This window comes from Aythya ferina (genome assembly GCF_964211825.1).
Source record: "Aythya ferina genome assembly, chromosome: Z".
In the NCBI taxonomy this organism is placed as follows: Eukaryota; Metazoa; Chordata; class Aves; order Anseriformes; family Anatidae; genus Aythya; species Aythya ferina.
The window spans coordinates 28,336,249-28,352,121 of record NC_140299.1 but is presented as its reverse complement, the minus strand read 5'-3'; the positions used below and the strand labels follow the sequence as shown (position 1 = coordinate 28,352,121).

Here is a 15,873-nt window from a genome sequence, read left to right as displayed (position 1 = left end):
TTTTCTGTGTGTAACTGGGGTTGATGGCAGAGTCCAAGAAGGAGAAGAAGGCACAACCTCCTCACTATCTGGGTGAGGATGCACTTAGCAATCTGCTGCTTGTGACCACACTACTACCTGAAAGCCTCTATGACATGAGCCAGATGTAAACATGTAGGCTTGGGGAAAGGAGTGGAGGAACGGAGCAGCATTTCTGTTCCTCTGGAAGGAAGCAAGCTCACTGGGTAGGACAGGCTCACACTGCCACAAGGTACTCACTGGGTGGCTCAGTCTGCACCATGCTCCCTTGACCTGAAGCACAAATCATTATTTCAGGCAACTAGTTTGTCGCAGTGGTTCATGCTTCGACAGCTACAGAAGGATGGAGCAGGGATGCTGTGTACCCAGGTCTGCACCCAAACACCAAAGGGGAAAACACCTACAGAAAATGCAGCAGCCAACGCCTCTCCTGGTGTATCTATCCCAGAGACTACCTCCTCAAAGGTCACTCAGGGAAACAGCTTTTGCCAGTCACCAACACAAGCTTCGGCTCGATCTGGCTACATCTGGCATCAGGAATCATCTCTTTCTTCACCAGGTACCTTGCATTACAAAGTAAATAAACAGTATCACGGCTTGGCCACCAGTGACTGGCTGAAGGGCTTGGGTCTCTACTCCAAACCCTCTTCCCGTTGCTCTGATCCAGCAAAGCCCAACATCTTAAGATTTAGGACACGCTGTAAGGAGTTTCCCTGTTCCCAGGCTCCAGCACAGAAGTATGAAAGAAGCGATTGGGGTTGAAAGGGGATAATTTTTTGTTTACTCCTGAGTAGCCAAATGGGCAAACAGCTTATTTATTTGAAAGGTTTTGTTAGTACTTCTAGTGTGCAAGTGCCTGGAGTGATGGAAAGGCCCATTTTTAAATACTGAGATCTATAAATCTCTGTGACAAACTTACAGAAAGTTTACTTCCATGTGTAAAGAGTCCAGCAAGAAACCCACCCATATGCTACATAGCCCAAATGTTAAAAACCCTGTAAGAGAAAACTGCAGCTTTATTTTTATGTTCTGTTTATCCAGCAGCTCTATGTTAACTTATTATTGACTTATTATTGCGTGGGGAGTGACACAGAAGTCAACTTTCTCTGTAAACCAACACCCACGTCTATTTCTCAGCACCTCAGGCAGAGGGTCTGAAGCTCTCTGGACCAGTAGAGCTCCACCAGTCCTCCAGCACTTCTCATGGGGCATCAGACATTGTCGAACCTCAAATGGAAGGTTTCTTTAAATGGGAACAGTTCCAGTCACCAACTGGCATCTGAGATCTTGAAGCACTGATCCAAATAACACAGGCTATTCTTCCGCTGACTTTCAAATTGGCCATAGTTTTGCAGAGTTACAGAACCTGGGCTGTTTAAGTTAATCTCTGCATGTACACAGGTGCATGTAAGTAGAGTCTCACAGATTTTAAAAAGAGCCTGGAACTACAGAGGTATTTTCCCTAGCAAATGAGACCTACCCCTGTACCCCAACCTGCACTGCTTACTTGGATAGACTTCCACTGCAGTCAATGGGAGATGCAGAAGTCAAGCAAGGAGAAATGGGTGGGTGCAAAACTGATAATAAGAGCAAGATACTTGATTTGGGACTTGTAGCTATAAAAAGGCAGCAAAAAGGAAATGAGCAATTCTGTTCCAGTGTTTTAATCACACAGCAATAAAATGTAAAAGTTCCGAGTTCAAAGAAACAAAACCCATGTTCTTTTTGATTTAGGTCTATGAGTTTCATCTGTTTGAGGCTTGTGGCTGATCCTCCCACTGCTGTTGCACAGCCTTTATCTGTGTAAATAACAGTACCAGAATTGAGTCTGTGGCAGTTTTTAAAGACCATTTCTTGATCTAATTACCTTTTACCCTTGGGAAAGCACCTGAATACTTTTAAGCCATATGAATCTGAAAAAAAAATCAGCTACTAACACATAGAAAAAGCAGTGAGAAGGGATTCCAACCATAAACACAAAACCTTACATCTTCTGACACTGGAAACCGCATTGACTTTTAACGTGAGTGATCCCTGGAATTCAATGGACTGAAAAGAATAATACGCTTTCAATGATGTGAGAAAGCGGAAGGATATTCATGCTTGAAAAGTAAATATTTTCCTGAGTTTACATTTAAAAAACTATTAAACTCTCAGTAAGAAGCAATTTTAAAAGATTTAAAGTTGAGAGGTACAATTCATTTTTTAAAGCTCTTTCACTTGCTTTTGCAAGGAAAAGGAAAATAAGTATGCCAGTCCCACATGCTTCTAAGGACCACGTACTTCTCCCTGTGTGCATACATAAGCCTGCAAGGACAGCCACAGGGAATGGAGCCAGGCTGCTGCTGGTGGCCTGAGGGCACTGGAGCACAATTAAAGCATGCCTAGGTCTTTGGTGTGAGGGTGGACAGGAACTGCTTTTCATGGTGTCTTCTCCTCTGTAGCCAAGGCATTTTCCCTTTGTATATATCACTGGAAACGGATGCAGTTTAAGCAAGCAATGACTTCCTCTCCAGTCCCTGAAAATCCTATTTGAGGTCTCTTAAAAAATCACCAGGCCTGGGAGACCGGTGGCAGTGAAACCCAGAAGCAAGCCATGCCACCTGTGTGAAGGGTGGAAGGTAAGAAAATATCCTGGGCACTTTCCTCAGGTTACCAGCACCTTGAGGACTGGTGCCAGTCTTCTCCATGCAACAACCAGACACAGTGGGGCTGACTGGCAGTGTTCTGATGGGATGGTGTGGAAATACCGTGGGGGGAAACCTGTTTGAAAACACTGCCCTGTTTACTCCTAGTTGGGTAGTACCCCATCACTCCATGGCTCAGACTGACCCTGCAGGGCTGACTCTGCCACCTACCACCAGTAAACAGCCTGACAAGCTACATCAACTAGCACAGCACCCTTGACAGCTGCCTGACAAAGCATTCGGGAAGAAATAATAATAAATAAATAAATAAACAAACAGTTACTCCTGCAAAAACAGCACTCAGAACCAGAGAATCAACAGAATGAAGGCTGGCTCAGCTACACAGGAAGACAGAAGAGAGACAGAGAAAGATTATTTTCCTGTTGTGAAGGAAAGTGCCAACAGGAGTGTTAGATTCTGTCCTGACTTTGCTGTACATCATCTCAAGATGGACCCGGTGAAATCCTAATGCAAACACATGCAGAAAGGCCAAGCCAAGCTCTCCCGAACAACCTCCACTCTGCCACCTCTCATCTTTGGAGTGCCCAACCCTGCAAATGTTCAGCTCTTTCTACACAGAGGTAAGTTACAAAAGGTCAAAAAGCAGATCTATCCACATTGAACTGGCTGTGCAGTATGCATGCACTGTTTGAAAAGATAGAGGGCTGAGTGTTTCACTCTAGAATGAAGAAACCAGTGTTGAAGAAAGGAAGATCTTACTTATCAGCTGTGCAAGGAGACCAGTCTCATTGGTGTTCTGGTCTATGCAGGTCAAAAGTACCAGCAGTCAGGGGCCCATGGCTGGGTGTGTTCCTGCTAGGTCACAGCAAAACCTTCAGAAAACCGAGGCCAACTTTCATCAGCTGTATTTTTAAGATTTTATTTGAACACAATCACATTTTTAAAGCTGCAGTGAGTTATGATTCTGACCACAGAACACACTCATTGAATCTTGAGTATCTTTTAGTTCTCTGCCACTCTCTGCGAGCTCATCTAAAAAACCTTCGTCCTCTCCCTCCTCACATCTCTGTAATGCAGAAAACAAAGTAAAATGGGAATCGTACATCCTTTCTTCTTTGCATGTCACTAACACAGGGGGAAATAGTCCAATTCTAGAAATGTATGTCCATGGAAATTGCCCTGCTCCAAGAAGTGTCAAGAACAAGCAGAGCTGCCTTTTGATACAAAAAACACAGCACACCTAAGGAACTGGAACCAAAACCATGTCCAGCCTGTACCTCTTAGCACAGATATACTATTTCACTGTAAAGCCCTTTTCTCCTTCTCAAATGCCTACCCTTCTCACTAACACTTAAAGTAATTAGGATTATCTCACATGCCCACAGTAGGGCACATTCATTGTGTATTTTCAGATAGCATTAATTCTTGGCATTAGGAGCTCAGGATAAAAGGTAAAGATCTGAATGGAGATCTTTATTCAGCATGCTTTACCATGGATTATCTCATTCTGTTCCAGTTCATGCTTGTACTTTTAGCAACTAAGAAGGCGGGGCTATAACTTGGTGTAATTAGAAACCAGAAGCTGAAGAAAATATCTTCTTGCTGAACTCATTCACCTCTGCCTTTAAATTCTCTTAAAATAACATGCGAAACAATCAAACAAGACTTTCCATTTCTCATCCACGTCTAATTGGACAGGAAGGATGCAAGGAAGACATTCCAGGAGCCAAGGCTTTGTTCTTTGAGGTTCCAAAACCTACCTCAAAACTAAATGACCCAATTACAAAGCAATTGCCCCAAACTCCTGCAGGCATGACACGCAGCAGAACAGCACTGACTGACCGACACTTTCCACTACTACCAATGTTACTTTCTGTAGCTCACCTGATGTGACTAATCTGCTGCCTGAGGCTAGGAAAGGCAAAGAGTGAAGGACCCATCTCACAAAAACATCTTCAGGAAGAGTAGGTGTGCTGAGACGAGCACCCTTGCTTTGAATGGTCTGAAGACCACGTGCAAAGCCAAGCTGGTAAAAGCTTTCTGGGGTCACAGATCTGAGGTATTTTTAACCCGGTAGCAACTTTTCAATTAGAAGGCATCACAATAAAAAGAATAACCTCTTTTTTCCTTCCCTGTCATTCTCCAGCTACTTATTTAACCCCTGTGTTGTCCAGTGCATGTGTTTGTGCATTGACACAGGGAATTACACTGGAGAAATGACTGCTGCAGAATATCCAGCCACGTTTATTTTGCATTGCCACTACCACAAAGAGGCACAAGCCTGTCCTTTGGCCTGCAATTCTATGCTATTAGTGTTATATTAGTTATATTAGTGCTATAGTGGACCAACAGATCCACTTCCAGAGATCCCTGCTTCTTTCAGACATTCATGGTCCACCATGGCAGGGAACATGCTCTGCTGTTGGGCAGACCCAATGCTTTGCAGGGCTGCTCTCCAAACCAAAGGCCAGGAGATGGACAACACTTTTGAAAGGCATTTTTCCTGGAAAAAAAAATCATTTCAAGATTCAAGATTAGAAAGCAGCCACACAAACATATGAGAGAGCCATCGATTTCCAGGAAAGGTGTATAAAAAGTGGCTGTGAGGGATGGAGGGATTTGGAGATCTGCCACCAGCTGAAGAGCAGCAGGGAACCTCAGAGAAATGAAGCAGTTTGCTTCATCACGTAACAAGGCTGTGAAAAAGCTGGGACCTTTCATCTCTTTGTTCCCGGAGGTCACATAATACTTCTCTATTCCACACACAACACCGAAGACTGATTCTCCATCAAAAAAGATGCCTCTGGTGTGTAGTATTCAAAGACCAGCAAAAGACAGAGGCAGCTCTGAGAAGAAAGAAAAAAAAAAGGAAGAAAGGTCTTTGAACCCACTTTCTGGACTGTTATTCATGCAGGAATTAAATACTTTGTTCTTAAAAAAAAAAAAAAAAAAAAAAGAAAAAAAAGATTGGAATTGCACAAATCAATCACTTCTCAAGAGAAGTATCTAGTTACTTTGCCAGTTGGCGGTACACATGCCCAAATGTCCATCCCAGGCATTTTATCCTGCCAGGACTAGTTTTGCACTAAACTGCCTTCCTATGGGGCTAGGAGATTTGGGACTTCTTGGGCTGGTACAACTACCTTCGAATCCAGGTCCACGAAATGGGATGCACTTTCTGAAAAGTCTTTTTTTTTTTTTTTTTGTGGAAAAGGAAACAATACACTTTTTAGATCCAGGTCAGCGAGACCACAGGAAGATGTAAACAGGTGGTACATTAAAAAAAAAACCTGCTACGTAGCAACAGGCTGCCTTACAGCTGCAAGCCCAGGGACAGGACTCACCAACAATGTGCACTGATTAAGGAAAGCAGGTAGGTGTCCCTCTGAATCTTCCATGTCTCACTGTGACTTTGCAGAAACACATGATTTTAGCAAAAACAATCAGAGGGTGAGATTCTTCTCTCACAAAAATTTTCACCAGATTAATTTCCAGCCAGTTCTAAAGCACAGAGCACAGGTTCATCCCCCTGCACTCAGCCACCTCCCTTCACACGTAACCTTGAGACATGACATGGATCTTGTGGAGCCTGCTCTCTGTTCGTTTCCTTTGAGGCAGTGACACAGGCCATCCTGTAGGTCTCCAGCACCATCTAACCCAGGGACAATGCCACACAGAGCTCACTGAAATAGACATCCAGCTGCCCCTGGCCAGAATTGTGTGACTCAGTCACACGTGCTCACCACGGCTGCAGCATGGCAGGACCTAAGAACAAGGGGACAAAGCACTGCCCGCTGCTTCTTCCTGGGATTGCTGTTGACACTGCAGGGAATGGATGAGCAGACATGGGGCTGTATGTTTCCTGTTTCAAGGAAAGACCTTGCATGCCAGAGGGGACAGCTAGTGACTCTGCCTTCTCACCTTTTTCTGGGCATCACTACAGTGTATTTGCTTTTGTTTTTCTTGGAGTACATATTTAAAACCTGACTAAACAAGGAGTTCCTTGTTAATAACTACCTCTAGAAGCATGAAGTGTCCTACCTAGAAAATGCATTGCAATTTAAAATAGCTGTGGCAGGAAAACATTTTTTTGAAAAGCAATGTTAACTTTTAAGGAAGGAGTGCATTCAGGACTCAAAGTAATGTCATTGAGCAGCAGCATACGCGTGAAGACACACACACACACACAAAAGGCACAAGGTTCCTCCCTGATGTAGCTATACATCTCTCTATTAGAGAAGGAAACGGGAACCTAAGAGCTTTAATACCTGCTTAAAGCATCTTGGTGTCTCATGCAGAAATCCAAACATACCACTATTTTGGCTGGCCATCTCCCATCTACTGTGTCAGAAAGGCTGTTAATCTCTACTGGCTTATCAGGAGAAAAAAAAAAAAAAAAAAAAAAAAAAAAAAAGAGGCTATCACAGTCCTGGTGTGTAACCCCAGGACTCGCCATGTAAGCGTAAACTTTAATTCTGGTCACATCTCTACATTTTTACTTTCATTTTCAATCTATAAAACAAGGACAAAATCCATGCCTGTTGACATCAGTCATAATACTCAAAGAGTAACCAAATAGCTAATAATGATGGCTTCAGCTCTTTCAGGCTTGATGACATTCTTAACGTTAGAAAATACTGGCTCAGTGCAAAAGTGCCGTATTGTATGGCTTAAAGATTTTTTTGGACATGATTTGCAAGCTTTTGGAAATCAAGAGGTTACTAAACAATCAGAGAAAATGCTAAGTCTAATGAAAGTGATCTGTTATGGTAGATACAATAGATTTTTCACTTACCAATAATAGATTTTTCTTAATGCTCTTACACTGTAAATTTCTCTGCTGGGAGGGGACAAAGAAGGACCTGCAACTCATACCATACTAGCACAAGCTGCAGGAGGTTTATCACTAACTCCAGCATAAGCAAGACTGTACTCCCCTACAACTGTGCTCAAAATTGAATAGCAGAGAAGAAAGAAGAAGCCTTATCATATGTAGATTAGAATTCAAGTGAACCTGCAGGTTAAAAAGCCCAGGAGGCTTTAAAGTGAATTAATATTGTCATGGCATTACTATTTCTTTAATATGAACTTTAATTTGGAAGCCAGTCAAGCAGATTTCCAGTAAAATGGTTCAAGTATTGGTAAATATGAAGCAAACAATGGACATATACATAAAGAGAGTAAAAATGTTGCTACTTATTTTAAAGTGAGATTTATACACTCAGAAGTTTAGGAACCTTGTCACAATAAGTCACTCTACTTGAGAAAATAGGGACAAAAACTGAACACAAAACATTTCTGAGGTAGTCAAATAAGTTAAATGAAGTTTCACACAACATTAGGCTTACGACAGACCCACTGCGTTATATTTATATTTATTTCCACGAACACAATAGCAGCATTAAATACATACTGCAAACTGCTGGCGTGCAACAGAAACTTCCCCTGCCTGGGGGTGAGGGGCCAGCCTCTGGCTGACCATGTGTGACCAGCCTTTGAAGGTCTGCTCCAGTGCAGAGCTGTGCAGCACAGCCTTACCGAGATGACTACAACTGGCCCAAATGTACTTGCCACATCTTCAGCACGCGTTTCCCTTGCCCTAACTTGCCATGATCTGAAGTTGGGAAGATGAACCTTACAGCATCTTAAAGTGGCAGAAAAGTTCATAATGAAAAAATGTTTAAAAAACAGTATTTTGTTACTTTTATCTGTTGTACAGAAAAATTAAAGTGTAGTCCCTTGAGTCAAGGGGGCCAATCTGGACACATATGGCTGTGTGGAAGGCTGCTTGCCTTCAGAAGGACCACTCCGACACCACTCCTCAGCTAACTTCCAAAGTGCTGCTGGCAGCCCCAGGCAGTATAAAACTGATTCAGCACTAGAAGGGCAGGGCAGGGAGGTAAACAGGTAAGGAGGGAAGGGAGGAGAAAATGCAACTCATCCTCTGCCACATCATACAGCCCCACTGCATTTCACTGCAGACACAAAGCAGTGAAGTGTGGAGGGTGCAAGGGATGCAGGAGGGCTTGTACCATACAAAGCAACTATCTGTTGCTGTTCAGGGCCACAATGTGCCTTTTCTCTCCTTTGGAGCATGAGGCAGGCAAGGTAATGTCTATCTCCCTCCATACAGGTAGCTGATTATCACAGCAGCTGAATGCAACGAGGAAAGCAGGTGCCAGCTAGGACCCTACCCACATAATGGTCCTAATCCAAAACTCTCCTTCAGCAGTGACACCCACTGCGCTGGATGGACCTGCCTACCCAGACAAGAGCTAACTGAGGTCCTCCACGCCTTCCTGGGGAAAGAGGAGTTCCTGCAGGGGCTCTGTGGAGATAAAAGTCCTTCCTGGGTAGCACTGAGGCCTTCCAGCTCAGGCAGCTGATGCTGCCGCAGGTGTAGTGAACACAGAGGGACCTGCTCTGGGCTGCTGGGGAAGGCAGGATTTTCAATGCACCGAAAAATGCAGGAAAATGCAGATTAGCATGTCCAGGAACCTCTTGCAAACATGATCCAAGCTGAACAGTTCAGAGAAAGAAGTACAGAGGTCAGTGCCATGGCTGAGGAGGGGTAATTAGTTTCAAAATAAGGGGCAATCCACATTCCTATCTCCCCACTCCTTTTCAGCTACACTTTACAGAGTTACAGCTTCATTTGGGCCACATCAGGCAAAAGCATCCAGATAGAAAACATACAGCAGACCCCACTCACCAGGCCAGTGTTGGTTCTTCTGTTTGCACAAACCTGTTTGCAGTATTTACATCTTAGAAAGTATTAGGGACAGAGTTCAACCAAATTAAAGTCCCTGGAAACATATGTGGCTCTTCACAGAGCTGGGACAAAATACATATGACTTGGTAGGCGTAGTTTTATGAACTAGAAGTTTGTATTTATCTAAGAGAGAAGGCAGAAAAAAACTGAGATTAGCAAGGTCTTGATTTGTGGTATTGAGGAGGTTTGAAACAATATTTAAGGGCACACAGCTAGCTCGAATCTGTCTCAGACTGCACCTTATCAAAAGTGTTTTATACAGCCAAAAGCCAATGCAAAAATCTGCTAAAAAAATTGAGTGTAAACAGTTGTTTCAGGGTGGGAAAATAAAACATTCCTTGCAGTGTCTACAAGTGCTCTGAGACAGAACTTGAAAGGGAAAATGATTTATAAAGGAGCAGGAGAGGGAGTTCATTGATTTTTCTTCTTCTTTCATGTCCAGAAAAGAAACAAAACTGGTGACAAACTGGACTAAAAGCATGCTTTTACTCCAACAGCCTAAGACATGATTAGCGCCATGCGTGGGGTAAATAAACACGCTACCCGCAGCATGTGGGATGTGATTCAGACCTTATGAAAACCTTCTACCCCTGAAGCTTAATTGATTTAACAGGCACTGTGGGACAAGAATCAGGCACAGAGCCTTAAAACTGGCATTGTAAAATAAATTTTGTAATGTAAGAATTGTAAAAAATTGCAGAAAATTGGGAAATAAATTTGATATTAAGTAAGTGGTTAGATAGATAAAATGTTGAACGCCTATCCTATAGAAACAAAACCAAAGATCTTAGAGCTCTTTTTCTAAATGTCAAGTTGGCTTCCTCTCTTTCTGCTTTACATTTGAAAATGAATCCTGGCAAAATGATGTACTCAATGCTCAAGATACGTCCAATGCCTCTTCCAGATCTGTTCAGACTTTTAAGACAAACATAGGTCAGACACAAATGCCCCCTCCGCCCCTACAAACCCCTTTCAAACACCTTTGAAGCAAGTTGCAACCTGATCTGCAGGCCTTTTCGTCACGGAGTGGTGCGTTACTGCAGAGAGATGTGATGGAGCTGCGGGCATGTGCTTGATGCAGCAGGGGCATGCTTGGCAAGCCAGGGCTGCACCAGGCAGCGCAGCATTGCTACACAGCCCCATGCAGCCACTGATGGCAACCAGTGGGCAACTAGGTCACCCCGAGCTAACGTTTCAAGCCTTCCCGTTAAGATACGACTTCATACAATGGAAATGCTTACACCTGGCTAATTACGGAGGGGAGAGCTGAGTCCCTCTCCTGTTCCATCTGATGAAGCGCCCTGAGCAAGAACATGCATTTGTGCCAGGATTTTATTTACATGTGTGAACCCAGCAAGGAACAGCAAATACTTTTATAGCATGCAGAACGAGTCCGCTAATTTTGCAAGACAGTTTTAAAAGTCTGTTAGTTTTCCATTTTTCATATGAAAAAAAAACACTTTCTCTAAACAGTTTCTTCTGTGTTTAACGTTGTGGCAGACTAACAAAATGGTACTTAAAAGGAAAAAGCAGCTGTAACGTTTGCATGTCTGCCCTCCTGCAACAGGTTTGGAAGAAATGGAATGTAATTTATTACAACCTATTTAGCTCTGCAACAATTGCCCTTCAAAAACCGAAGGAGAATAATGTAATTGAACATACATGCCTTCTTTGCTGCAGAAACCTCAAACAGCCTCAGGCAAGAGCTAATACAGATGTAGTACAAGGCATTAAAAGAGTGCTGGATGCTGTAGCTAGCAATTATCCTGGTATTTAACCAAATCTATCGCTCATCAAGAAAGCGTTTAGTGCAGTAGTCGGAGCGAGACAGGCTGACACGGAGCACAGCTACTTAACTGTCCCCTCGAGCGATTACACTTTCTCAACCCAAGAGCCATGTCAAATTAAACAACTACACATTGACTTTTCACTTCTATAAACGTTAAGCTATGATTGACAACTCCTGGATGCTACAAGACAGTCATTATAATCAGCCAACATACTGTTAGCTTTTTTGTGATGTTTCCCACCCTCCCAATTCTGAGCAATTTCCTCCTGGACTATTTTTATAGTGCTCTATACATATGTTTGCTTTGCTTCCCTGCAGGGTCATTGTAAGAAAATATCACCCCCATCACAAGACCTTTGTATGTGTGTGGGAAAGCAACATTAAATTAAGTGACTTAACCTGGTGTACAGGATATTTTTTTATTTTTTTTTTTGTCCAAACCATCACTTCTCCATTAACTCAAATTTGGACTTGTATGGGCAGCAAAAAATGGAAGTACTCACTGCACAAAATACGTCAAGCCCACCTGTTCTACGTGGCACCTTTTCAGAGGATTTTTCCAAATTTTTGCCCCAACTACTAGAATTGTCTTTAAATCTACGTACAGTAGATGCCATATGAGGAATAAACCAACCCACAAGAGTAGAGAATTAGATGAGCTCCACAACAGTGTTTTGTACATGAATGCTTATTAATAAAGACCTCTACTTCCCTAAGGTTATTACAGCATCGCTATGTCAAGCCACTACCTACTACATATATCCGAAGACTGCAGCTTAGCAAAGTTACTAGAAACTGAACGGGTACATAAAGCAGTTAAGGTAGTGAAGAAATACATTTCTTTGATTTTATATGCAACATTCTGAAGCTTGAAAACACTACGTTATAAGTGACAGCTTTACTCTGCACGCCTCTAATTCAAGCCACAAGAGTAACATAAAAGACGTCCAAACTTTCCCCTCTCAAAATAAAAGGAGAAAGTAAACAAATTCGTAAATAATGCTTAATGCTTCTAACCTTTCACCCCCACATCACCCCTAAGAAACCTTCCTGGATCCTTTAAAGTCTCTGCTGAAGAAATAGGTGAGATTAACACTGTATCACTAAACTAATTATGAATATGAACAAGTTTTGAATAATATTTGTATTCCTGGAAGCCTGCATGCTTATATGATCAGTGTACCTGAAGCTTTAGCCTCATGCTGCCAGCAGCAGGCTGAAATGTAAACTTCACAGTTTTTTAACAAAGGCATAAAAAATCAAAGAAAAAATTAGCAACAATAAACACATTTGTGGAAAATGTTCTGAGCTAGAAAAGTATGATTTCACTGCAAAATTAGTACTCAAATCCCAAACTAGAGAAGCTGAAAACAGCTGAGGAGGACAAATGAAATACAGTTATCTCTTATCTTTGATAGTGCCAACTGCAGTCCTACTCCTTTTTCAACTTCTGTACTATATTTAATACTCAATGGGGAATCCAGAAATCTAAAATTAAATGCAACAGTATTTCAAACACTCCGCCTCTTCTGCTGGTTGAACAGCAAGGCAGTAAAGCCAAAAGACTTCTGTCAAGAGCCCAGAACACGTCAACTACTCTTCAAACACAGAGGACAAACAGTCAAAGCACTAAAGACAGTGAAATTTGAGTTCATTTCCAGGTTTTGAAGTATAACAGTGAAATAACAATGCCACAGGAAGCACTCAAAAACTTTATTGGCTTATCCCCAATCCTTTCTTTCACTTGTTTTCAGTCAGGTTAACTGCCACCAAAGTACTGAACCTCCAATGAAGAAAGATATTGTCCTTGGCTGTAGAGTGACCGACACAGTGTGCTCTCCAGTTCACGTGGATGTTACTGTTTAACTCCAAGTATGTCTCAGATGCTCAAGACAGTAGATTTATCTCTAAAGACTCAGCAATTTACTCATACACAAAATGTCTTTGTTACATTTTACACTAATTTCTTAACTTATGTAGCTAGACAAAAATATCTACTATTTTATTTTATGTTGTTCTTTTCTTAGTGACCTTGTGTCAACACTGCAGTTGACGGGACTAAACTAGTTGACGGGAGAACTTCTATCATTTCAACACACAGCCCATCAAACGTACTTTCCTTTTTCCATATTTTAAAGTTTCTGAGAGAGTCCCCCAGGACCTTCTGCTCGAAGTTGTACCTTCCAAGCTCTGGGAGGCACTCACCAGCAAAAAAGCAGTGGCAGGCCTGAGCCCTGTGTTGGCTGTCAACATCCAGCTGCATCCATTTGTGCACCTTGGGAGCAGCCCCGTGGGCTGAGCTGCCTCACAGGGACTCAGCTGAGCACAGCCCTGCGCCTGCCCCTTCACCAAAGGCAGCTCACCAACAGTATGCAGCAGGCTTCACGGGTCCCCTGGCTTTGTGTCCTACGAATTCGGTGTTAGCATCTGCTGCCACAACCCTACGAAACAGCAGTCAACCCAAACCAAATGGATAATACAAAAATTAAAAATCCCACTCCGCATTCTTAGCCAGGAATTGTAAAACTGTGATGTTCAAAGAACGGTATTTTCAACAGCGTTTTTTGAAAATAAAAGGCTACTTCACTGAAATGCTAACACTGAGGTACAAACACTGAAATACTTTTAAGAAATAGCATAAGACAAGGTCTCGTCAGAGAAATCTCTTTGTAGATCCGCAGTGTTTGTATACAGAATGTGTGCATAGCGTGTGTGTATCTATATATCTGTGTATATATATACCTATATCGATATATGCACCCACACACAGGTACAGGTATGTGTAGATTATATATATTATATATATAAAGCTAACTTTCAGTCCTCAGAAAACAAAAGCTATCCCCATATAACAGCCAAATTCCTACATAACTCAATTTCGACATCTCATCTGGTGTGAACTGCACTCATTCCTAGTGTAAACCCCAGCGCGCTCTGCAATGATATACTGTAATGTCACATCGCAATCTGGATTTACTATAAAGGGCTGCTGACGAGTTTCAGAGCAGTAAACATTGCTGCGAGGTGTATTTCACACTGAGCTGGTTTTTATGAAGAACACTTCACCGCCCAGCCACGGCACCCAGATGATGAATGGTGAAAGATGCATGACAAGCTTCATCATTGTTTGTAAATCTTAACTGTTCCTGCTCACTAACTCTGCAGGCAATTTTCAAAGACAGCGGCCGACAGAAGGACAGCACAGCTTTCCTGAAGGTTATTCAACTTGTACTTGGCCTAAGCTATGCCTGCGAGGAGCACTGGAAATAAACTCATGGTTACACCGAGGCTCAGGATTAAAAACACTGGCTGGCCAGGCTAATGGCTGCTAAATTAAGAGAGCCCATTAGGCGGCCGCCCCCCAGTCCTGCCCTGCAGGGTTACAGACACCACGAGCAGGCAGCATACCCCAGTATTATTTACACCTGAGGTACAAACACACACATTTACAAACGGGGCACACAGTAGTGACCCCACATCCCCTGCAGGTAGGCCCGACATGCAGCTGCCCCCCAGGCCCCAGCCGACACCTCTCAGCAGCTACTTCTGATCCCTGCTGCCAGGAGATCTCCCTTCGACAGGGTGTAACACCCTCACTCCACACAAGTGAGCTCGACAGTGGGGAAAATTCTCACCTTTCTCCCTAAGAGCACTCCGGCATGGGGGCAGAGCTACAGACTGCAACAACGGCCCCTTGCAAAGAGCCACAATCAGCTCATCGCCTCCCTCCTGACGGCTAAGCCATCCCACACTGCTTGCAGGGGCCTTTTTTTTTTTTTTTTTTTTTTAAGAGATCAGTAGCAAATGCGCCTTTTGCTAAAGTTTCTCACAATCTGCAAAGGGCTGATAATTGGTGTGCCTTATCTAAGCAGAAAAGGCTGCAAAGGAATTAGCTTAGCTCACCTTCTTTAAGAAGATGGCATGAACGGTGAAGTATCCTCTGTAAATCCTCACTCGCAGAAAAGACTACAGAATACAGAGCTACAGACTTCTCCCTTCTCTTAACTAGTCAAGATACAAGGATGCACCTGCACATCAAAGCAACAGGGAGGCATGTTTTACTGTTTTTTTTCTACAATAACAAGCCATGCCCAGGTAAACACACTGGTATCACCACCGTGCCAACAAAATGTCTTCATTTGCTTTGCCACTTCATGGTGAAATTTTATGATTTCCATAAACTTCTGCTTGCAAAGGAAAAAAGTCCTGTAAAAAAACCTCAGTGTCGAGCCCATACCCAGTGTAAAAGGATGCTGCTCAACTGATTGTGTGGATTTTCTCAGACAAGCATCCAACATCCTCTAAAGCACGAAGAAAATAAACTGCAGCCTCGCCAGCTGTAGCATGCTCTGCCCCACGCAGAAAGCAGCTGAAGCAAGCAGAAACCAAGTTTGGGGCTGCAGTGGGTGTAAACTTGTGGTCCTCAACCTGTAGTTCTGAGACAATCTAAATTGCAGGAGGGGCTGAGAAGGAGGGAAGCCATCCAGGGCCATTGCTCATCTCAGGGCAACGCGGAGGCATGGCCTTGCAGAGGGATGCTGAGGCTGCAGCATGAGGAGCTGGTGCAGCAGCATGAGCACAGCAGGGATAGACCTTTATTCCAGCGCTCAGCAGCTGCAGACCCCCATCAGGGTGAAGGTGGCTTT

General features: G+C 43.1%; 1 protein-coding gene across 4 annotated transcripts in view; it reads right to left on the bottom strand.

Annotated features, from left to right (window-relative positions):
• Positions 1 to 15,873, bottom strand: part of DMRT1 (doublesex and mab-3 related transcription factor 1) — a 71,517-nt gene that overhangs the window by 12,701 nt on the left and 42,943 nt on the right. The window lies entirely within an intron of this gene.